Here is a 20,729-nt window from a genome sequence, read left to right as displayed (position 1 = left end):
CTAACTGATTGCTACTCAATGATTAACACACCCATATAAGCCAGCACTGTACCCCAGTTATAGACAGGCAGACCTGTACCCACCAGAACTGTACCCCAGTGTGATACAGAGACAGACCTGTACCCACCAGTACTGTGCCCCAGTGTTACAGTGACAGATCCATACCCACCAGTATTATACACCAGTGTTATACAGTGATAGACCAGTACCCATCAGTATTGTACCCCAGTGTTATACAATGACAGACCTGCATCCACTAGCACTCTACCCAAATGTTATACAGTGACAAACCTATACCCACCACAACTATACCCCAGTGCTACACAGTGACAGACCCGTATCCACTAGCACGGTACTCCAGTGTTATACAGTGACAGTCCTGTACTCACCAGTAATGTACTTGTCATACAGTGACAGACCTGTACCCACCAGCACTGTACCCCAGTGTTATACAGAGACCTGTACCCACCAGTACTGTACCCCAGTGTTATACAGAGACCTGTACCCACCAGTACTCTACCCCAGTGTTATACAGAGACCTGTACCCACCAGTACTGTACCCCAGTGTTATAGAGACCTGTACCCACCAGTACTGTACCCATGTTATACAGTGACAGACCTGTACTCACTAGTACTGTACCCCAGTGTTATACAGAGACCTGTACCCACCACTGTATCCCAGTGTTATACAGAGACCTGTACCCACCAGTACTGTACCTGTGTTATACAGTGACAGACCAGTACTCACTAGTACTGTACCCCAGTGGTATACAGTGGCAGACCCATATCCACCAGCACTGTACTCCAGTGTTATACAGTGACAATCCTGTACTCACCAGTACTGTACCCGTGTTATACAGTGACAGACCTGTACCCACTAGTACTGTACCCCAGTATTGTACAGAGACAGATTTGTATCCACCAATGCTGCACCAGAGTTTTGTTGCTCAAATGCTCTCTCTCACGATGCATCCTAAATTGGAAACACAAGATCTGAACTTCCTTTTCATTAAATTGGATTTCATGAGGCCATTGTGGTGAGTCAGCTCCCGATATCTCTGCTGTTAAATTGCATCGGCGTCAGCTATCGGTACACCTGTTGATTCACTGGGCTTGTGTAAACCAGGCTTTACAGCAGGAACAGTAGCAGCAAGCACGGGAAGCCTGGAATCTGATTTAAAGCTGAACACTGACATTATAATCACATTGTTGGGTGTTTTTCATGGCTCAAATGGAGATAAATTACAATAACATCACCCCATTGACAACACTGTTACCGTAAAATGGGATTAAACCTTCAGTTCATTCTAGAATATTGTTAGTCTGATATCATCATAAGAATGAGACCTAACCTCCTAACCTTTTATAAACCAGCAGCAAATATCTTTACAAATATTGAACTGTTAATAAGTTTCATGTTGTTGCAGTGTTGACAATAGCCATGTTGTCCTTTTGATTACTCTGTGGTAAGGGCATTAACCAACCCAGCCCATAAAGACGACAATTTAGATTTATATAGCACCTTGGGTGTAATAAAACGTCTCAAGGTACTTCAGATGCTTTATGAAGCAAAATTTAACACAGAAGCAACATTAAGAGGGATGATGAAAACCTTGCTCAATGAGGTAGGTTATAAGGAGAAAAGGTCTTGAAAGAGGAAGTGGAGTAGAGACTCAGAGGTTTTGGGAGGGAATTCCAGAGTTTGAGGCCCAAGCAGCAAAGGCATATCCGCCAACAGTGAAGTTCAGGACTCAGAATTAGAGGTGCAGAGAGATCTCAGAGGGTCATGGGGCTTGTGAAGACTGCAGAGATAGCAAAGGGCGAGGTTACAAAGGGATCTGAAAACAAGGACGAGAATTTTAAAGTCAAGGCATTGCTGGACCTGGAGCCAATCAGGCCAAATAACAAAAGCTTTTATTCAACCAGCACCACCCCCAACCTCAGTACATCCTGAAGCACTTCACAGCCAATGAAGTAGTTTTGAAGCATTGTCAGCGTTGTAGTGCAGTTAGAGTTTAAAAATTCAAAAGTCCTACTTTTCTCTGTGTCAAATGGTTGAGAACTTCAAGTTTCTAGGTGTCCAGATCACCTGGTCCCTCCATGCCAACACTATAGTTAAGAAAGCCCATCAATGCCTCAGGAGGCTAAGGAAATTTGGCATGCCCTCCATGACTCACACCAACGTTTACAGATGCAGCATAGGAACTATTCTTTCTGATTGTATCTCAGCTTGGTATGGCTCCTGCTCTGTCCAAAGCTACAAGATACTGCAAAGGATCATGAACAAAGCTCATTCCATCACTCAAACCAGCCTCTCATCCATTGACTCTGTCTACACTTCCAGCCACCTCAGAAAAGTAGCCAGCATAATTAAAGACCCCATGCAACCCGGATTACTTTCTGCCACCTTCTTCCATCAGGAAAAAGATACAAAAGTCTGAGGTCATGTACCATCCGACTCAAAAACAGCTTCTTCCCTGCTGCTATCAGACTTCTGAATGGACCTTCCTTGTACTAAGTTGATCTTTCTCAATATCCTGGCTATGTAACACTACATTCTGCACTCTTTCCTTTCCTCTCCATATATGGTATGCTTTGTCTGTATAGCACACAAGAAACAAGACTTTTCACTGTATACTAATAAATGTGACAATAATAAATCAAATAATACAGCTGAGAAAGAAGCACTTGAAACAACTTGTGCCCAGCAAGTTCAAACACCAATGAGATAAATGGTCATCATAGAATCCCCACAGGCCATTTGACCCATCGAATCTGCACCAACCACAATCCCACCCAGGCCCTATACCTGTAACGTCACATATTTACCCCATTAATCCCTCTAACCTACGCATCCTGGGACACTAAGGGCAATTTAGCACAGCTTTGGGCTGTGAGAGGAAACCAGAGCATCTGGAGGAAACCCACGCAGACATGGGGAGAATGTGCAAACTCCACAGTCACCCAAGCTGGGAATCAAACCCGGGTCCCTGGCACTATGAGGCAGCAGTGCTAATCACTGTGCACCATACCACCAGATAATCCACCTCATCAATTAATGGTGTACTTTAATTTGGGATAAATTGGGCAGTACACCAAGGGAACTCCGCTGTTGTTCTTAGAAGGTGTCATTAGGTCTTTAACATCCATCTAAAAGAATAGACACATCCAAAAAACTGCCTTCCAAAAAATATGACACAGCAGCACTCCCTCAGCACTGAACAGGGGTGTCAACTTGGGTATGTGTTCAAATATGTGGAGCAGAACTTAAATCCACTTTTTTTTGGCTCAGATTGTTTAAATCTAAAAGGCTTATCTGTTAAATTTAAAGATGTAGAATTCACACTAATTCCTGGAAATTGGATATATTAGTTAATGAATGTAAAATAGATGGCTGTTTGAAAAATTGTCAGGACTCAGTGAGTGGAGTTTGCATGTTGTCCCCATGTCTGTGTGGGTTTCCTCTGGTGCTCCAGTTTCTCACAGTCCAAAGATGTGCAGGTGAGGTTGACTGGCCATGCTAAATTGCCCCTTAGTTTCAGGGAGATTAACAGGGTAAATACATGGGGTTATGAGGTTAGGACCTGGGTGCGATTGTGATCAGTGCAGACCTGATGGGCTGAATGACCTCCTTCTGCACTGTAGGGAATCTATGAATCTCTATCTAATAACCTCAGCTGGTGCTGAGAATTGAACCCACGCTGTTGGCGTCACTTTGTATCACTAACCAGCCATCCAGCCAACTGAGCAGAGTCTTATAAGGTCAGGGGTGGGAGGAGAGTGTGAAGAGATGTTAAGACATAGATGAGGTTTTTAAAACTGAGGCAAAGGCAGACCCTGCGGCAGGTTGAGTTCAATCAGTGAGTGGGATTTTGTGCCAGGTGGGGTACAGAGGGTGAGGGTTTGGGTGAGTTCAGGCTGGTGGAAAGTACAATGTGGGGGAGCAGCCAGGAGTCTAGAGGAATAGACTAGGGTCTAGTAAAGGTGGTCAGTAGTTCCTGGGGACAGGAATAGAGGGATCTATCCCCCCTCAGATCACCACTAACCAGCCTGACAGTCTCAGCACCAAAGGAAATAGTTTCTATCCCCCTGATCAAACCCTGAGTCATCTCAAATTCAATCCAAGTGAATACAAGCCGAGTCTCCCCAATACTCTGGGGAATCCACCCAGCTCTCCCTCCCAGACCAGTGTCTCCACCCTGACTGGGACACAGTAACTGGGGTAATTTCAATCACAGAATTCTCTCCCCCCCACCCCCCAACGCCGGGTTTCCATGTTATTTATTGAAGGGAGGGAGAATATTAAAGATCCGCCCTCCCACATTCACCTGCTCCAGCTTTGCAGCCGTGCCCGCCGGGCTGCAACTCCACGCCAACCCCAGGCCCCGCTCCCTCCGACAGGCCGCCCCACCGATTGCCGGCTTCAGGCCAGACAGCCAGGCACCCTCCCCGCGGGACAAGCTGACTGTGGCCGGCGTTACTGACACGGCGATGGCCGTCTTCTCAGCTGACGGGGGCGATTTCTCGCTGTCTCCATCAGAAGGTCCGCTTCAGAGCCGCCGGAGCAGGATGTGATGACGGTTCCTCCAGCCACGGAGAGGCGCTACGACCAACACTAGTCCTCCGGCCTCGGGGTGACGCTACCATGGGACGAATACGCGGCGCTGCGGTGGGAATAAGTCCTCCGGCCGTGATGCTCCTGGCGCTGTCGTGGAGACGATTCCTCCGGCCGCGGAGTGGCGCTGCAGCTGGGAATGAGTCCTCCGGCCGCGGAGTGGCGCTGCAGCTGGGCATGAGTCCTCCGGCCGCGGAGTGGCGCTGCAGCGGGGAATGAGTCCTCCGGCCGCGGAGTGGCGCTGCAGCGGGGAATGAGTCCTCCGGCCGCGGAGTGGCGCTGCAGCGGGGAATGAGTCCTCCGACCGCGGAGTGACGCTGCAGCGGGGAATGAGTCCTCCGGCCGCTGAGTGGCGCTGCAGCTGGGAATGAGTCCTCCGGCCGCGGAGTGGCGCTGCAGCGGGGAATGAGTCCTCCGGCCGCGAAGTGGCACTGCAGCTGGGAATGAGTCCTCCGGCCGCGGAATGGAGCTGCAGCTGGGAATGAGTCCTCCGGCCGCGAAGTGGCGCTGCAGCTGAGACTGAGTCCTCCGGCCGCGGAGTGGCGCTGCTACATAAGGTGGAATGGAAGAAAATAGGGCTGCAGTGTATTGAGAAAATGTTTGAGCTAATATTCCGGAACGAGTAATAAAGATTTTGGGTATAGTTTCCCTGTTCTTCTCAATTTCCTTTCCTCCTGTAAAATTATTTTTTGAGGTTATGTTCTTGGGTACTAGTTTCTTTACTGATAACTCAGCAGGAATATGTTGCTAATATGAGAGTGGACAGTGGCAATCTAGATTTTCTGACTGGTGCCATTTCAATCTTGACCTTAACCCTGACCTTAATGAGTTATTATGGACGTTGTAACAATATAAATCAAAAAAATCTGGGCTCGAGTTTCATGGCACACTAGATTGTTGGCAACTCTTCTCACTGTATCTCCCTAATCAGATCTCTGATTCTAACACAGCATCAAGGTCACAAGCAACATTCTTTCAGACTGAGATGTTAATCCTCCTTATCCTTCTTAAACTGTCCGCAACCTTTGCCATGTGCAACTCCATCCCTTCCAACCTTTCTCCATTTTCTAGATTGATCACATGATCCTTGCTTAAGTTTCCACATTAACCTATAATGATGGCAGCCAAACATCTCCAACAATGGCTCCTTTCTCATTCCTGGACCACTACCACTGGGGATTCTCAAAGATCTAACATTGGCCTTCCCTTCCCCCTGTGACCCTTGGTGATGACCCACAGACTTGTGTTCAGCTTTTATGTGTGCGCTAATGACACACAGCCCTAAAGACCACTTCTCTCAAACCATCCACTGCTTCTTGTATTGTCAGATTGCTTGCCTGACACCATTTTCCAGCCGCGCTCACTCCAAGAACGGAAAATCCCACCCAAGGTCAACGGCCTTTTGCATGGTCCGTGTCCCACCCTCAACGATTCCCGTGTCGTTCAGGACAGGAAAATTCTGCCCCAAATCTTTGATGAGCAGAAATTTACTTCAGATAGGGATTTGGAAGACAAAGTCATTGCTAGAATTCTCTGGCTGTTCACACAGGTGGGATTCTCCAGTCCTGCCAGCAGCAGAACCCTGCCTGCGGGTTTCCTGTCAGCATGGGCTGATGTTGATGGAAATTCCCATTGACAACGGCTGGACTGGAGAATCCCACCACTAGCAAACAACACGCCACGTTCCACTGGAGGGAAACACATGGCTGAGAGGCCAGACAATCTCACCCATTATCTTTGGCTCCACTATAAAGTCTGTCTCTGCCAGCAATTTCATCCACTTCATCACTATCTCAGGTTCAATCAGATGGTTCAGCTCAGAGCTAATCTCACAGTCTGATAAGCTGCTGATATGTATGTCTCTGCCCTCTGCCATTCTCCAGGCTCAATTATTCAAATGTTCCCCTGGCTATTCTTCCATTCTCCATTTGCTGGAAATTTCAATATCGATTTCCTATCCAGATCCACACACATTCAAGTAATTGGAGCAGCACGGTGGCACAGTGGTTAGCATGGCAGCCTCACAGCGCCAGGGACCCGGGTTCAATTCCTGCCTCGGGTGACTGTGTGATGTTTTCACGTTCTCTCTGTATATGTGTGGGTTTCCTCCACGGGATCCAGTTTCCTCCCACACTCCAAAAATTTGCAGGTTAGGTGGATTGGCCACGCTAAATTGACCCTTAGTGTTGGGAGGGATTAACAAGGTAAATATGTGGATTACCAGGGTAAATACACGCAGTTATGGGGATAGGATCTGGATGGGATTGTTGTTGGTGCAGACTTGATGGGCCGAATGGCCTCCTTCTGCACTGTAGGGATTCTATGATGATCTATGTTGACTAGTAGTCCATTAATACTTCAAATTCTTATCCTTGTTTCATAATATAATCTGTGACATCCTACAGTTCAGGAACACCTTCCATTCGCCCAACTCTCTCCTTCCCAGCAACTAATTCCATGGAAATCTTTCTTCTTCTGATTCTTCTTCCCCTTTTCCTTTGCCCACAATGGAGACAGTGCCTTCAGCCACCGAGGTGTCATACTCTTAAAGTTCCTCCCTAAATCCTTTAGAGGAAAGAATTACAAAGACTCACAACTCTGAGTGAAGAGGTAGACAGGCAGAGAGGGAATTCCAGAGGATGAGGCCTGGGCAATTGAAGGCACAGCCACCAATGGTGGGGCAATTATAACCGGGAAAACACAAAAGGTCATAATTAAAGGATTTGTGCCAATATTTTGGAATGTTGTGAGATTGAAGGAAATTACAGAACTGGGAGGGGAAGTAAATGTGAAGCCTGAAAGCTGTGTTGCCAGCCTGGTGCCAGGATTAAGGACATCTACTTGGTGCTGGAGGGGAACTGGCAGGGGAAAGATCCAGATGTCATGCTCCATGTGGCTACCAACAACATGGCTAAGACTAAGAAAGAGATTCTGCTAACGATGTATGAGCTAAATATCAAAGCAGAACCACAAACATAATAACTTCTGGATTACTATCTGAGCCATGAGCAAATTTGACATGGAGTAGCTTCTCTTGAAGGAGACCATTTAGTGCATTATGATGGGTGATTTACAGAGTGAAGAGAGAGAAGAAACTATAAAATTGAGATGGTAGAAGGTAATGCAAGAGAGTTGAGACCAGCTGATGAAAAGTGTGGTCCACAAAATGGGTTGTGTGAATGTTTATAAGGACAAAGAAAAGAATGGGGAGGCAGAGGGTTCACAGAAGATGTTCTGGAGAGGCCGTGCTATCAACAGACGGGCGAAGGGTAGCCACTAAGATCCATATAGGAGAATCAAGGAATATGGTGAATGGGAGCAAGTTCACAAAAGATGTAGAGTGGGCCAAGGCTGTGGAAAGGTTTGAAGGTGGAGACATGGATTTTAAATTGAATATGATGATGCATTGGGACCCAGCATGAATGGAGATGATGGATGGTTGGGACTAAATGCAGGACTGGATATACAAAGGCTAATACTTTGGAGTTAATGGTGACTAAGAAGGATGCTATTGGAGTAAAAGGGCACAGTGCCAGTACAGCTGCCTATTCTAATGTTGCTCTGGCTAGCCTTCCATCTTACATCCTGCATAAACTCAAGCTATGCCAAATTTCTGCTGTCTGTATCCTAACTCGTACCAAGTCCCATTCACCCATCATTGCCCAACATTGCATATTAAAAATTCTCATCCTTGTTTTCAAATCCTTCCATTACCTCACCCTTCCTTACCACTGTGATCTCCTTCAACTCCACAATTCCCTGAGATCTCTGCAATCCTCCAATTCTGGCGTCGTGCACATCCCCGATTCCCTTCACTCTGCAATTGGTAGCTGTATTCTTCAGATATCTACACTCTAAACTCTCAAATGTACACTGTTTTGGACTTGTTCAAAAAAAAATAAACTGGCTTCAAACTTCTTCCAGCATACTTTAAAGAAGCAAATATGCAGCATCAGATGCACAAGCGTGGAACGATGTTACTGTTCTGTTGTAGATTCTGCTTGTTTCAAAGTTGTTGGGTTTGTACTTGGTCAAGTTGTACTGAAAGGCAGCAATCCAATTCCAGTGCTCTTTGTGACTGGGCTGTTGGAGGAATGAATGAAGTGCAGCTCATGTTACAGCCCTGAGAAGACATCAGGCTAATTTTCTTTAACCTGGGCTAAAGCATTGAAGCCAATTGTAACTATCACATCTATGACCAAGACCAACTGACACAAATCAGTGTTTGGAGGAATGCCTTTGCGCACTGCTCCCTCTTGTGCACTGTGGCTTGCCCTAGTCATGTGACTGCTGTGGCTATCTCAAATGAAACAAAGGCTTTGTGCAGAAGCTGTTTTTCCCACCACACGAAATATGGTATCAGAAGTGAAAGATGTATATCACTGACATGCCGGATGTCCAGAGCCAAGCTCCCTCAGAAGGAAGTTACTGAAGCAAGTACACAGTATGATCTGTTCCAGATTCAGTGAGAAGCAATGCCACAACATGCTCTGGAAGTCAGCAATCCAGCAGAGACATTGGTTGAGATTGTCCAACCGTGCACACCCCAAAACCAGGAACTCCTGCCTGAGGTCAACGGATATTTGCATGGTCCAGCCCCCCCACCACCTGCTACAATTCCCATGGCGGATAATTCTCCCCTGTTGAATCTAACAGACAAGCATCCAGCTCAGAGCAAGCAAATGACACAGTGACGTGCAACACTCCAAATGCTACAGGAAATAGTGTTGAAAGGATGGCCTGAAACCATCCAGGGGGCTCCTGCTGCTGGAAGGGAGTATTGGGCAGACAGAGATGAAGTGGTTGCCTAAGATGGCATCTTGTGCAAAGGAACTAGAGTCATTGGGCTGGATTCTCCGGCGTCGTTTGCCCCAAAACCAGGAAATCCCGCCCAAGGTCTGTAGTTCGCTCCTCACCTGATACGATTCCTGTGGCGGGTGGAGCAAGAAAATTTGCCCCAATATCCCTATCATAGAATCCCTAAGGAGCAGAAGGAGGCCATTCAGTCCATCGAACCTGCGCTGACAACAACCCCACCCTCAAGCCCTATCCCCGTAACCTCATATCTTTATCCTGATAACCCCCCCGACACTAAGGGGCAATTTACCATGGCCAATCAACATAACCCGCACATCTTTGGATGGCAGAAAGAAACCGGAGTACCTGGAGGAAACCCACGCAGACATGGGGAGAATGTACAAACTCCATACAGTGACCTGAGGCTGGAATTGAACCTGGGTCCCTGGAGCTGTGAGGCAGCAGTGCTAACCACTGTGCCACCCAAAAGAGATGAGAAATGAGATGCTGATGCACATCCATGCAAGCCATCAAGGAATTGATTCTAGCCTGAGGAAAGCAAGTCAAGTGCTCTGCTGGTCAACATGAGCAATTAGGTGAAGGCCCACAGCAGCCAGTGCAGTGCGTGTAATGAACATCAAGCTAAGCAAGCTAAATGCCTGAGGACTTCCCAAACAGACCATGGATGAAGCTTGGAGTTTGACCTTTTCACTCTCTTCAGAACTGATCATCTTGCTGCAGTCAACGACTATTCGGACTACCAGGAGTAGAGAAGCTGACGTCAATAATTGCCAGTGAGATGAGGAGAAGGTGATGGCACACTTCATCAACATGACATTCCTGACAGTGTGATGAGTGACAATGGCCTTCACTGTAGAATTCAGACATGTCACAAATGATTGGAAGATTCAGCATAAGACATCGTCCACACACTATCCACAGTCAAATGGAAAGGCCAAGGTAGTGGCGAAAATTTTGGTGATAGTGACCACATTTGGTGATAGTGACCACAATTCGGTTACGTTCACCTTAGTGATGGGAAGAGATAGGCATGAACCTCGGGTCAGCAATTTTAGCTGGGGTAAGGGCGATTATGAGGCTATCAGGAGTGAATTAGGAAGCATGGATTGGATTAGGGGATTACAGGGACTGGGAACGTCTGAAATGTGGAGTTTTTTCAAGGAGCAGCTACTGCGAGTCCTTGATAGGTATGTCCCTGTCAGGCATGGTGGATTTGGTAGATCTAGGGAACCGTGGTGCACTAAAAGAGTTGAGTCGATGGTTAAAAAGAAAAAGGAGGCTTATGTTCGGATGAGATTGGAGGGCTCAGATAGTGCACTAGAAAGCTTTAGATTGGCTAGGAGGGAGTTGAAGAGTGAGTTGAGAAGGGCTAAAAGAGGACATGAGAAGACTTTGGCTGATAGGATTAAGGAGAATCCTAAGGCGTTCTATAGGTATGTCAAGAACAGAAGGTTGGTCAGGGCAAGATTAGGGCCAGTTACAGACAGCAGGGGGAAGTTGTGTGTGGAACCGGAGGAGATTGGAGAAGTATTGAACCAATATTTCTCTTCGGTGTTCACGCAGGGGGACATGAATATAGCTGAGGAGGACATTGGGTTGCAGGGGTGTAAAATAGACAGTATTACGGTTGATAAAGAGGATGTGCTGGAAATTCTTGAGGGGCTGAAAATAGATAAGTCCCCTGGTCCGGATGGGATCTACCCTAGGATTCTCTGGGAGGCTAGAGAGGTGATTGCAGAGCCTCTGGCTCAGATCTTCAGGTCGTCATTGGTCTCTGGTGTAGTCCCGGAGGATTGGAGGATAGCGAATGTTGTCCCATTGTTTAAGAAGGGGAACAGAGACTTTGCCGGGAATTATAGACCGGTGAGTCTTACTTCTGTTGTGGGCAAGGTTTTAGAAAAAATTATTAGGGATAGGATTTATAGTTATTTGGAGTGTAATGAATTGATTAGAAATAGTCAGCATGGTTTTGTAGCGGGTAGGTCGTGCCTTACTAACCTTATTGAGTTTTTTGAGAAGGTGACCAAAGAGGTGGATGGGGGTAAGGCAGTTGACGTGGTATACATGGATTTTAGTAAGGCGTTCGATAAGGTTCACCATGGTAGGCTTCTGCAGAAAATGCAGATGTATGGGATTGTGGGTAATCTAGGAAGTTGGATCAGGAATTGGCTATCAGATAGGAGACAGAGGGTGGTGGTGGATGGTAAATATTCATCATGGAGTGCAGTTACGAGTGGTGTGCCTCAGGGATCTGTTTTGGGGCCACTGTTGTTTGTAATTTTTATTAATGATCTGGATGAGGGTATAGTTGGGTGGATTAGTAAATTTGCTGATGACACCAAAGTTGGAGGTGTGGTAGATTGTGAGGAAGGGTGTCATAGTCTGCAGGGAGACTTAGATAGGTTGCAGAGCTGGGCCGAGAGGTGGCGGATGGAATTTAATGCGGAGAAGTGTGAGGTAATTCACTTTGGTAGGAGCAACAGATGTGTCGAGTATAGGGCTAACGGGAGGACTTTGAATAGTGTGGATGAACAGAGGGATCTAGGTGTGTGTGTACATAGATCCCTGAAAGTTGGGAATCAAGTAGATAAGGTTGTCAAGAAGGCGTACGGTGTCTTGGCGTTTATTGGTAGGGGGATTGAATTTAGGAGTCGCAGTGTAATGTTGCAACTGTACACTACTCTGGTGCGGCCGCACTTGGAGTACTGTGTGCAGTTCTGGTCCCCGCATTACAAGAAGGATGTGGAGGCGTTGGAGAGGGTGCAGAGGAGGTTTACTAGGATGTTGCCTGGTATGGTGGGGAGGTCCTATGAGGAGAGACTGAGGGATCTAGGGTTGTTTTCGTTGGAAAGAAGGCGGCTAAGAGGGGATCTTATTGAAACATATAAGATGATTAGAGGTTTAGATAGGGTGGATAGTGATAGCCTTTTTCCTCGGATGGAGAAAGCTAGCACGAGGGGGCATGGCTTTAAATTAAGGGGGGGTAGCTACAGGACGGATGTCAGGGGTAGGTTCTTTACCCAGCGGGTGGTGAGGGATTGGAATGCCCTGCCTGCTGCAGTTGTAAATGCGTCTAGTTTGGGGGCGTTTAAGAGATCTCTGGATAGGTTTATGGACGAAAAGGGATTGGTATAGGCTAGTGGGTCATTGTTTTTGTAACTGGTCGGCGCAACATCGTGGGCCGAAGGGCCTGTTCTGCGCTGTAATGTTCTATGTTCTATGTTCTATTACCAAAGAGATCATCGGAAAATTGAGTAGATCCAGCACAGATGTATCCAAGATGATCTCAGTGTGGAAAAACACACTTACTATATATGAACATAAGAATTAGGAGGAGTAGGCCATTCAGCCCCTTATGGCTGATCTAACTGCAACATCAGCTCTGCATTCCCAATAACCTTTCATCCCTGCTTAAGAAGACTCTATGTACTTCTGCCTTAAAGATATTTTGAAAGGAAGTTTTTATCCTCCTCTCTGCCTTATTTTTAAACAGTGACCCTCTAGTTTTAGATTTTCCCAAACTGAGTTTCAGTATAGCACCGAGGAAATGCTATACGGGGCCATCTTTTGACTGAGATGTCGATTTCAGGCCTCATCTCCTCTTTCAGAAGGGTGTAAAAAAAATCCCACTCCTCAGTGGAATTATCCCCAGTGTCTTGGTCAATACTTATCCCTCAGCCAACATCGTTGTTTGCGGGAGTTTGCTCTGTTCAAGTTTCCTACCACATTCCTGATGCTACATTATTGGCCTAAAACGCTTTGAAACATCCTGAAGATTGAGAAAAGTGCCTGACTGTCAAGGCAGGCTGTTCTGTTGTGTGGGTCATCACAACTGAACACAATCTTATAAAAAAAGAAATAAATCATATGATTGCGCTCCACTATAAAGATCCTGATGATTGAATAGCGTGGTTTGCAATAAATAGCTAGAGTGTGAGGTGACAAAAACAGGGAAGATTGGAAAATTACTCATTGATCCTGATTACTGATTTAATAAGCACAATGTTAATTTGAAAGCAATGCTTGGTTCTGAAAGGGTTGCTTCTGAAAAACGTAACACCTTAGAATCAGTTTCCAATTTCACTTTGAACTGTAATATGATAAGCTGTCTCAGCTGCTTAAGGCAGTGAGGAGGTGAATCATACAGACTAGGCATGGCTCAGGTTTAGTTCACAGTCTGTGTGGTTAACCGGCCTTGACTCAGGCATTAGCGTGGGCATCATGACTGACCTCAGTGCCCTTGGGTAGGGAGTGGAGAACTGGATTTCAGACTTGGATCACTATCCCATGGGAAATCCCCTGAGTGAGAACAGCTATGCTAACCCACTACATTCATTATGATTAGGTGGACTGGCCATACTAAATTACCCCTGAGTGTCCCAAGATGTGTAGGTTAGAGAGATTAGCAGGGTAAATAAAGTCTGGGTGGGATTACCCCTCAGTGTCAGGGGGATTACGTGGGGTTTCAAGGGTTAGGCCCTGGGTGGGATTGTTGTCAGTGCAGACTCAATGAGCTGAATGGCCTCCTTCTGCACTGTAGGGATTCTATGATTCTATTATCTTGGCTTACTCACATGCATTATCCCGTTGCATGGGATATCCCAGTACATCAGTCTTTGTGGAGAGTAAAAGAGATGGCAAAATTAAAGAAAATAGCCAGACTTAAATTATCCCTCCACTTTTACATTGACAGGGAGCAAGAACACTTAAGACAATCCTCACCTCTCTTCTTATACCTTTTAACTGTCTGGTTTTAACTAAACTAAACCAAAGTATTTACAATAAATAGAGCATGGATGTGAGGGGCAAATTGGTTAAAGTTGATTGAGAAATTAAATTAAAAGCAATGATGGTAGGTAAACATAGAAGAATATTTAACAAACTATTTTTCGATGAATCAATATTCTATACAACAACTAAAATCTCCCTGGGAAATCTGATCCTTCTATGGTTAACTAAAGGGATTTAACAATGACCATGAGTAGGAACAAGAATAGACCAATAGAACAGCAACAAGCTGAAAAGATATAATCTGAATCTAATTTATGGATTTGTTTGGGGTAAATTTTGTTTGGGGAATGGGGAAGTCTTACTGAGTTCAGTTATTGGGGATATAGTTTGTAAGAGGGGGAATTTCTCGATAAAACTGTGTGTAGCGTGTTTGTGTGTCCTATATAATTATAGTTCTGTTCGTCTATATTTGTCTTTTCTTTAATAAATTGTCTTTAGTTATTGGTACACCACAACTGGATTATTGTCATGGGTGGTTTGAATGAACCACAAACATTTCAAAAAGCAATAATATACACGCCAAAAACTCGCAGATAACATAGATGTGCGGGTTAGGTTGATTGCCCATGGTAATTTGCCCTTTAGTGTCGGGGGATTAACAGGGTAAATACATGGCGTGATGGGGATAGGATGGGATTGTTGTTGCCACAGGCTCAATGGGCCAAATGGTCTCCTTCTGCACTGTGGGGATTCCGTGCTTCTATAAAATCATGCACTGGGAAATAAACATTGACACTTACAGCTTAGGCAAGTGAGCTGCCACAGACAGAATCTGCTGAACTGCCATGTAAGGGGACTGAGGCTCAGCCATACCCTGCTGTGTGATCAAAAATGGCATTTGAGGAGTTCAAAAATAAAAATTACTGAATCTTTGTTTCGGGTGGTAAACATTGGTGCACGGCATATCATGACATCTCCAATCTGAAACTGTATTCAGAAAGGAGTTAACATCGCTCGAAACTTGGCCTCTCGTGAAATATTCTCATCCAGAAAGAAGAGAGAAGAGCTGTAGGAGAGGAGCCCCTGAAAAAATAAATCAACACAAGAAATCTGCACGTCATATGAGACTAGGAAAAATTCAAACCACGGATAAGAATGAAACTCTTCTTAACCTGAATGCCAAAAGTGAACAAGTGGTATTTGAAACTACCACTTCTGTATTCCGTACAGCTTATTACATTGCCAAAACAAGTCGACAAATCAAAACAAGTGATCACAAGAGCCTCACTGACCTACAGCAAATCAATGGAATTGAAATGAGGTATTTCTTGCATAGTCTGTGTAGACATAATCAAACATAAACCCAGGGTGGCACAGTGGTTGGCACTGCTGCCTCACAGCACCAGGGACCCGGGTTCGATTCCTGGCTTGGGTCACTGTCTGTATGGACTCTGCACATTCTCCCCATGTCTGTGTGGGTTTCCTCCAGGGCCTCTGGTTTCCTCCCACAGTCCGAAAGATGTGCTGGTTACGTGCAGTGGCCATGCTAAATTCTTCCTCAGTGTACCTGAACAGGAGCTGGAGTATGGCGACTAGAGGATTTTCATTGTAACTTCATTGTAGTGTTAATGTAAGCCAACTTATGATACTAATAAAAAGATAATAAATAAGCTTGAAATGAAAAAGAAAATTGTCAATAAAATCATCAACAATACGTCAAAAATTACTGTACTTGATGAATTAACTACTCTCACTGGGATCTCCACTCTCATCGTTTGTTTGGAAGCCAGTATCAATGGAATTATGAGGCCAATTAAAGGGGAAATTTTTAAATGTTTGTTGCATTGTAGGTTTCCTAAAGAAATATAAAGTTGTTATTAGTGCCAAGATAATGGTTTGAATGTGAGTCTTTTCAAGTAATCAAGTCTTTACAAGTACAGACAGTGTGAGTGGAGAGGGAGATAATGACAGGTTAAGGAGGTGTGAATTATCTCAAGCCCGGATGGTTAGTAGGAGCTTGCAAGTTCAGGCCAAATGGTGTGGGTTACACGTAATGTGATATAAACCCAAAATCTCGATTGAAGCCATCCTCATGCATGGGGAATATGGCTATCAGTTTCTGCTCAGTGATTTGCATTCCAACCATTGTCTTGCAATTGTGTCTCTGTCTCTATTTGCTGTGTTTGTGAAACCTAGCTGACCACTCACCTGGTGTAGGAGCAACACTCCAAAAGTTTGTGATTCCAACTAAACCTGTAGGACTTTAACCTGATATTGTGAGACTTCTTACTGTGCCCATACCAGTCCAACGCTGGCATTTCCATATCATATTTATAATACAGTCCTGGTCAGGTTTTTTCTTGATCAGTTTCTGTGTGAGGCTGCCTTGCTGCCACTATCTGTGCTGCTGATTTAACCAATGACTGTGGTGATGACAGAGAGGGATATTTTCACTTCTTACTGAGAGGTAAAGTCTTGACTGAGGCAGGATTCCTGTATGGGCTTTCCAAGCATGAGCTTTGAACATAAGAACATAAGAAATAGGAGTAGGAGTAGGCCATCTAGCCCTTCGAGCCTGCCCCGCCATTCAATAAGATCATGGCTGATCTGAAGTGGCTCAGTTCCACTTTCCCGCTTTCTCCCCATAACCCTTAATCCCCTTGCCGACCAAAAATCTATCTACCTGTGTCTTAAATATATTTAGCGAGGTAGCCTCCACCACTTCAACAGGCAGAGAATTCCAGAGATTCACCATCCTTTGAGTGAAGAAGTTCCTCCTCAACTCCGTTCTAAACTGCTCCCCCCTTATCTTGAGGCTGTGCCCTCTAATCCTGCTGTCCTTTCTGAGTGGGAAGAATCTCTCTACCTCTACCCTATCCATCCCCTTCATTATCTTATACGTCTCTATAAGATCCCCCCTCATCCTTCTAAACTCCAACGAGTACAGACCCAGTCTATTCAGCGTCTCTTCATAGTCCAACCCCCTCATCTCCGGTATCAGTCTAGTGAATCTCCTCTGCACTCCCTCCAAGGCCAAAATATCCTTGCGCAAGTGTGGCGACCAAAACTGCACATAGTAGTCCAGCTGCGGCCTCACCAGTGCCTTGTACAGTTGCAGCAAGACCTCCCTGCTTTTATATTCTATCCCCCTCGCTATAAAGGCCAGCATCCCATTCACCTTCTTGATCACCTGCTGCACCTGCAGACTGGGTTTTTGCGACTCATGCACAAGGACCCCCAGGTCCCTCTGCACCGTAGCATGCTGCAGCTTTTCGCCCTTTAAATCCCTCCTACTATTATTCCTGCCAAAGTGGATAACCTCACACTTGCTAACATTGTACTCCATCTGCCAGGTCCTCGCCCACTCACTCAGCCTATCTAGATCCCTCTGCAGACTTTCCACACCCTCCGCACAATTTGCTTTTCCACTTATCTTCATGTCATCAGCAAATTTCGACACCCTACACTCAGCCCCCTCCTCCAGGTCATCTATATAAATGGTAAATAGTTGAGGCCCCAGCACCAATCCCTGCGGCACTCCACTAGTCACCAACCGCCAATCAGAATAGCACCCATTGATACCAACTCTCTGCTTCCTATTAGACAACAAATCCTCTATCCACGGTAACACCTTACCCCCAACTCCATGCCCCCTAACCTTCTGAAGCAGAAGGTTTGGGTTTTCATCGAGCTGAAATTAGTCTCCTAAAATCTATTGGCTGTTCATCAGTTTGGTAAAGAATCCCAGTTTTATTTATCATGTGTATCAGATACTTTTTCCTTGTTCACTGTTTTCAATAAATGGGTGCCTTAGCATGGTTGCCAACTCTGACTTTGGGGCGGCACAGTGGCAGATGGTTAGTACAACTGCCTCACAACACCAGGGACCCAGGTTTGATTCTGGTCTTAGGTGACTGTGTGGATTTTGCACGTTCTCCCTACGGCTGTTTCCTCCAGGTGCTCAAGCTTCCTACCAAGGATGTGCAGGTTAGGTGGAGTGGCCATGCTAAATTGCTGCTCAAGAGTCCAAAGATGTTTAGGTCAGGGGGATTAGCAGGATAAATGTGTAGGATTAGGGGTATAGGGCTGGGGGGTGGGCCAGGTTAAAAAATGCTCTACTGGAGCATTGGTGCAGTCTTGATGGGCTGACCGGTCTCTTTCTGCACTGTAGGGATTCTATGATTGGACATTTTAAGGAAGATGTTATCACATGACCTCCTAATGTCAACTGCACCTCCTCCAGGTCCCTGTCTACATCAGTGCAGATGAAGTAAAAAGGGTCAAGAGCTTTAAGATTTTAGGTGTCCAGATCATCAACAACCTGCCTGGTCCCCACAAGCCGACACTATAGTTCAGAAAGCGTACCAACGCCTCTACTTTGTCACAAGACTAAGGAAATTTGGCATGTCAGCTATGATTGTCATCAACTTTTACAGGTGCACATAGAAAGAATTCTTTCTGGTTGTATCATAGCTTGGTATGGCTCCTCCTCTGCTCAAGACCACCATAAACTACGAAAGGTTGTGAACGAAGCTGGGGTCATGAACGAAGCTTAGTCCATTGTATAAACCAGCCTCCCATCCATTGATTCTGTCCACACTTCCCACTGCCTCAGAAAAAGCAGCCAGCATAATCAAGGACCCCATGCACCACGGACATACTCTCTTTCATCTTCTTCCATTGGGAAAAAGATACAATAGGCTGAGGACACATACCAACCGACTCAAGAACGGGTGCTGCCATCAGACTTTGAATGGACCTACTTCATGTTAAGTTGATCCTTCTCTGCACCCTAGCCGTGAAACTATACTTTTTATTGTATATGAATACATGTGGTAAGAATAAATTAATTCAGATCAGGTGCCAGGCTATCCATGTGGTATGAACCTTCCTCTGCTGCAAGCAAAATAGTGGCAGGTTTGGGATGAGGCGCATAAATGGATTGGCTACTTAAGGACTTCAATAGGTTTAAGGGCGAACAACTCCACTGACCCAGTGTAATGGGAGATAGGTAGGGAGTGAGCGGGTAGACAGAGGCAGGCCACACGCTGCATTTTACAAACGCTCCCAACTTCAAAGCTGCAGCTGGTGATGGTAACATTCACCCCAGCTGTTAACTTTAATTAACCGCCATCAAAGGGAAAATTCTTTGAAGGGAGTTCGAGTCCCTGAGTTTTCAAGACTTCAGGTATCTCAAAATTGGTGAACCTGTTTTTTTGTAATTCTTGCAAAAAAAGGTATTTTGCAAATACATTTTTAAATTTGAACTCAAACATTTCCAAGAGTTTCACCTGAATATCTTCAAACTGCGAAGGAAACTGGAGTTCCAGAGTTTGACTATGCTGGACATTGGGATTATTTAGTGAGATATGTGGTCACTGAGTAACTCTCCTAGGCACTGGTATAACTGCTGCAGATTGTGGAAGTGCCACCTACAGTGCAGTTAGGATCTGAGTTCTAGGTTTTTGACCCAGCAACTGTGAAGGAGCAGCAATATAGTTCCAGGTCAGGGTGGTGTATGACTTGGAGTGGAACTTGAAAGAGCTGTTGTTACCATGCATCTGCTATCCTTGTCTTTCTAGGTGGAAAGTCACAGGAAGGATCCCATGTGAGTTGATGCAGTGTATTGTATAGATGTTATATACTGCTCCCAACACACCCTGGTGGAAGATGGAGTGAACATTTAAGAAGCTGGTTGGAATGTTGATCCAATGGGTTGGTTTGTCTTGGATGGTGTCAAGCCTCTTGAGTGTTGTTGGAGGTGCACTCATTCAGGCACGTGGAGATTATTAAAGAATGCTCTTGAATTGTAGATATTGGGCAGGCTTTGAAGAATGTAGAATTCCCAGCCTCTAACCTGTTTTTAGCCACACTGTTTTTATGGATGTTTCTTGTCCTTGTTAACATCCACGACTTTGATAGTGGAGGATTTAGCATTGGTAATACCATTGAATTTCAAAGGGAGATGATGGGATTCTCTCTGCCTAGAGATGGACATTTCCATTTGTATGGCACAAATGTTACTTGTCGTTTATCAGCTCAGGCATCAATATTATCCAAGTCTTGCAGCATGTGGGCACAGACTGCTTCATTATCTAAGCAACCTCAACCATTACTGAACATTCTGTAATTATCAGCAAGCATCTGCATTGCTGAACTTATGATGGAGGCAAGATCATTGGTGAAGATGGCTGTACCAAGGACACTCCCTGAAGAATTTGTGCAGCAATGTCCTGGGGCTGAGTCAACTGGCCTCCAATAACCACTTTCCTTTGTGCTAGGTATGATTCCAACACTGAAGAGTTTTCTCCCTTAAGTCCTATTGATTCCAGTTTTGCTAGGGCTACTTGATGGCACACTCGGTCAAATGCTGCCTTGATGTCAAGTACAGTCATATTCACCTTGCCAATGGAATTCATCTCTTTTGTCCATGTTAAGACTAAAACTGTAATGAGATCTGGAGCCAAAAGGCCCTGGCAGAATGCAAATTATGCTTCAGTAAGTACCTTATTATTAAGAGCACTGCTGACAATACCTCCTATCAATTTGCCGGTGACAGGGATTA

General features: G+C 45.3%; 1 protein-coding gene across 3 annotated transcripts in view; it reads right to left on the bottom strand.

Moving 5' to 3' along the window:
• LOC145349902 (islet cell autoantigen 1-like) overlaps positions 1 to 4,612 on the bottom strand; it is an 87,958-nt gene extending 83,346 nt beyond the window's left edge. For 2 of the 3 annotated variants that reach the window (XM_080198533.1, XM_080198534.1), the window contains exon 1: positions 4,329 to 4,610. The gene's annotated coding sequence lies outside the window, so the exon portion shown is untranslated. Of the gene's footprint in view, positions 1 to 4,328 lie in introns of all 3 variants that reach the window. The other variant, XM_080198535.1, reaches the window with a different exon arrangement.
• Positions 4,613 to 20,729: the final 16,117 nt, after the last annotated feature.

This window comes from Carcharhinus amblyrhynchos, chromosome 11, assembly GCF_965287045.1.
Source record: "Carcharhinus amblyrhynchos chromosome 11, sCarAmb.v2.hapA, whole genome shotgun sequence".
Taxonomy (NCBI): Eukaryota; Metazoa; Chordata; class Chondrichthyes; order Carcharhiniformes; family Carcharhinidae; genus Carcharhinus; species Carcharhinus amblyrhynchos.
This window is presented reverse-complemented; position numbering and strand designations above follow the sequence as displayed.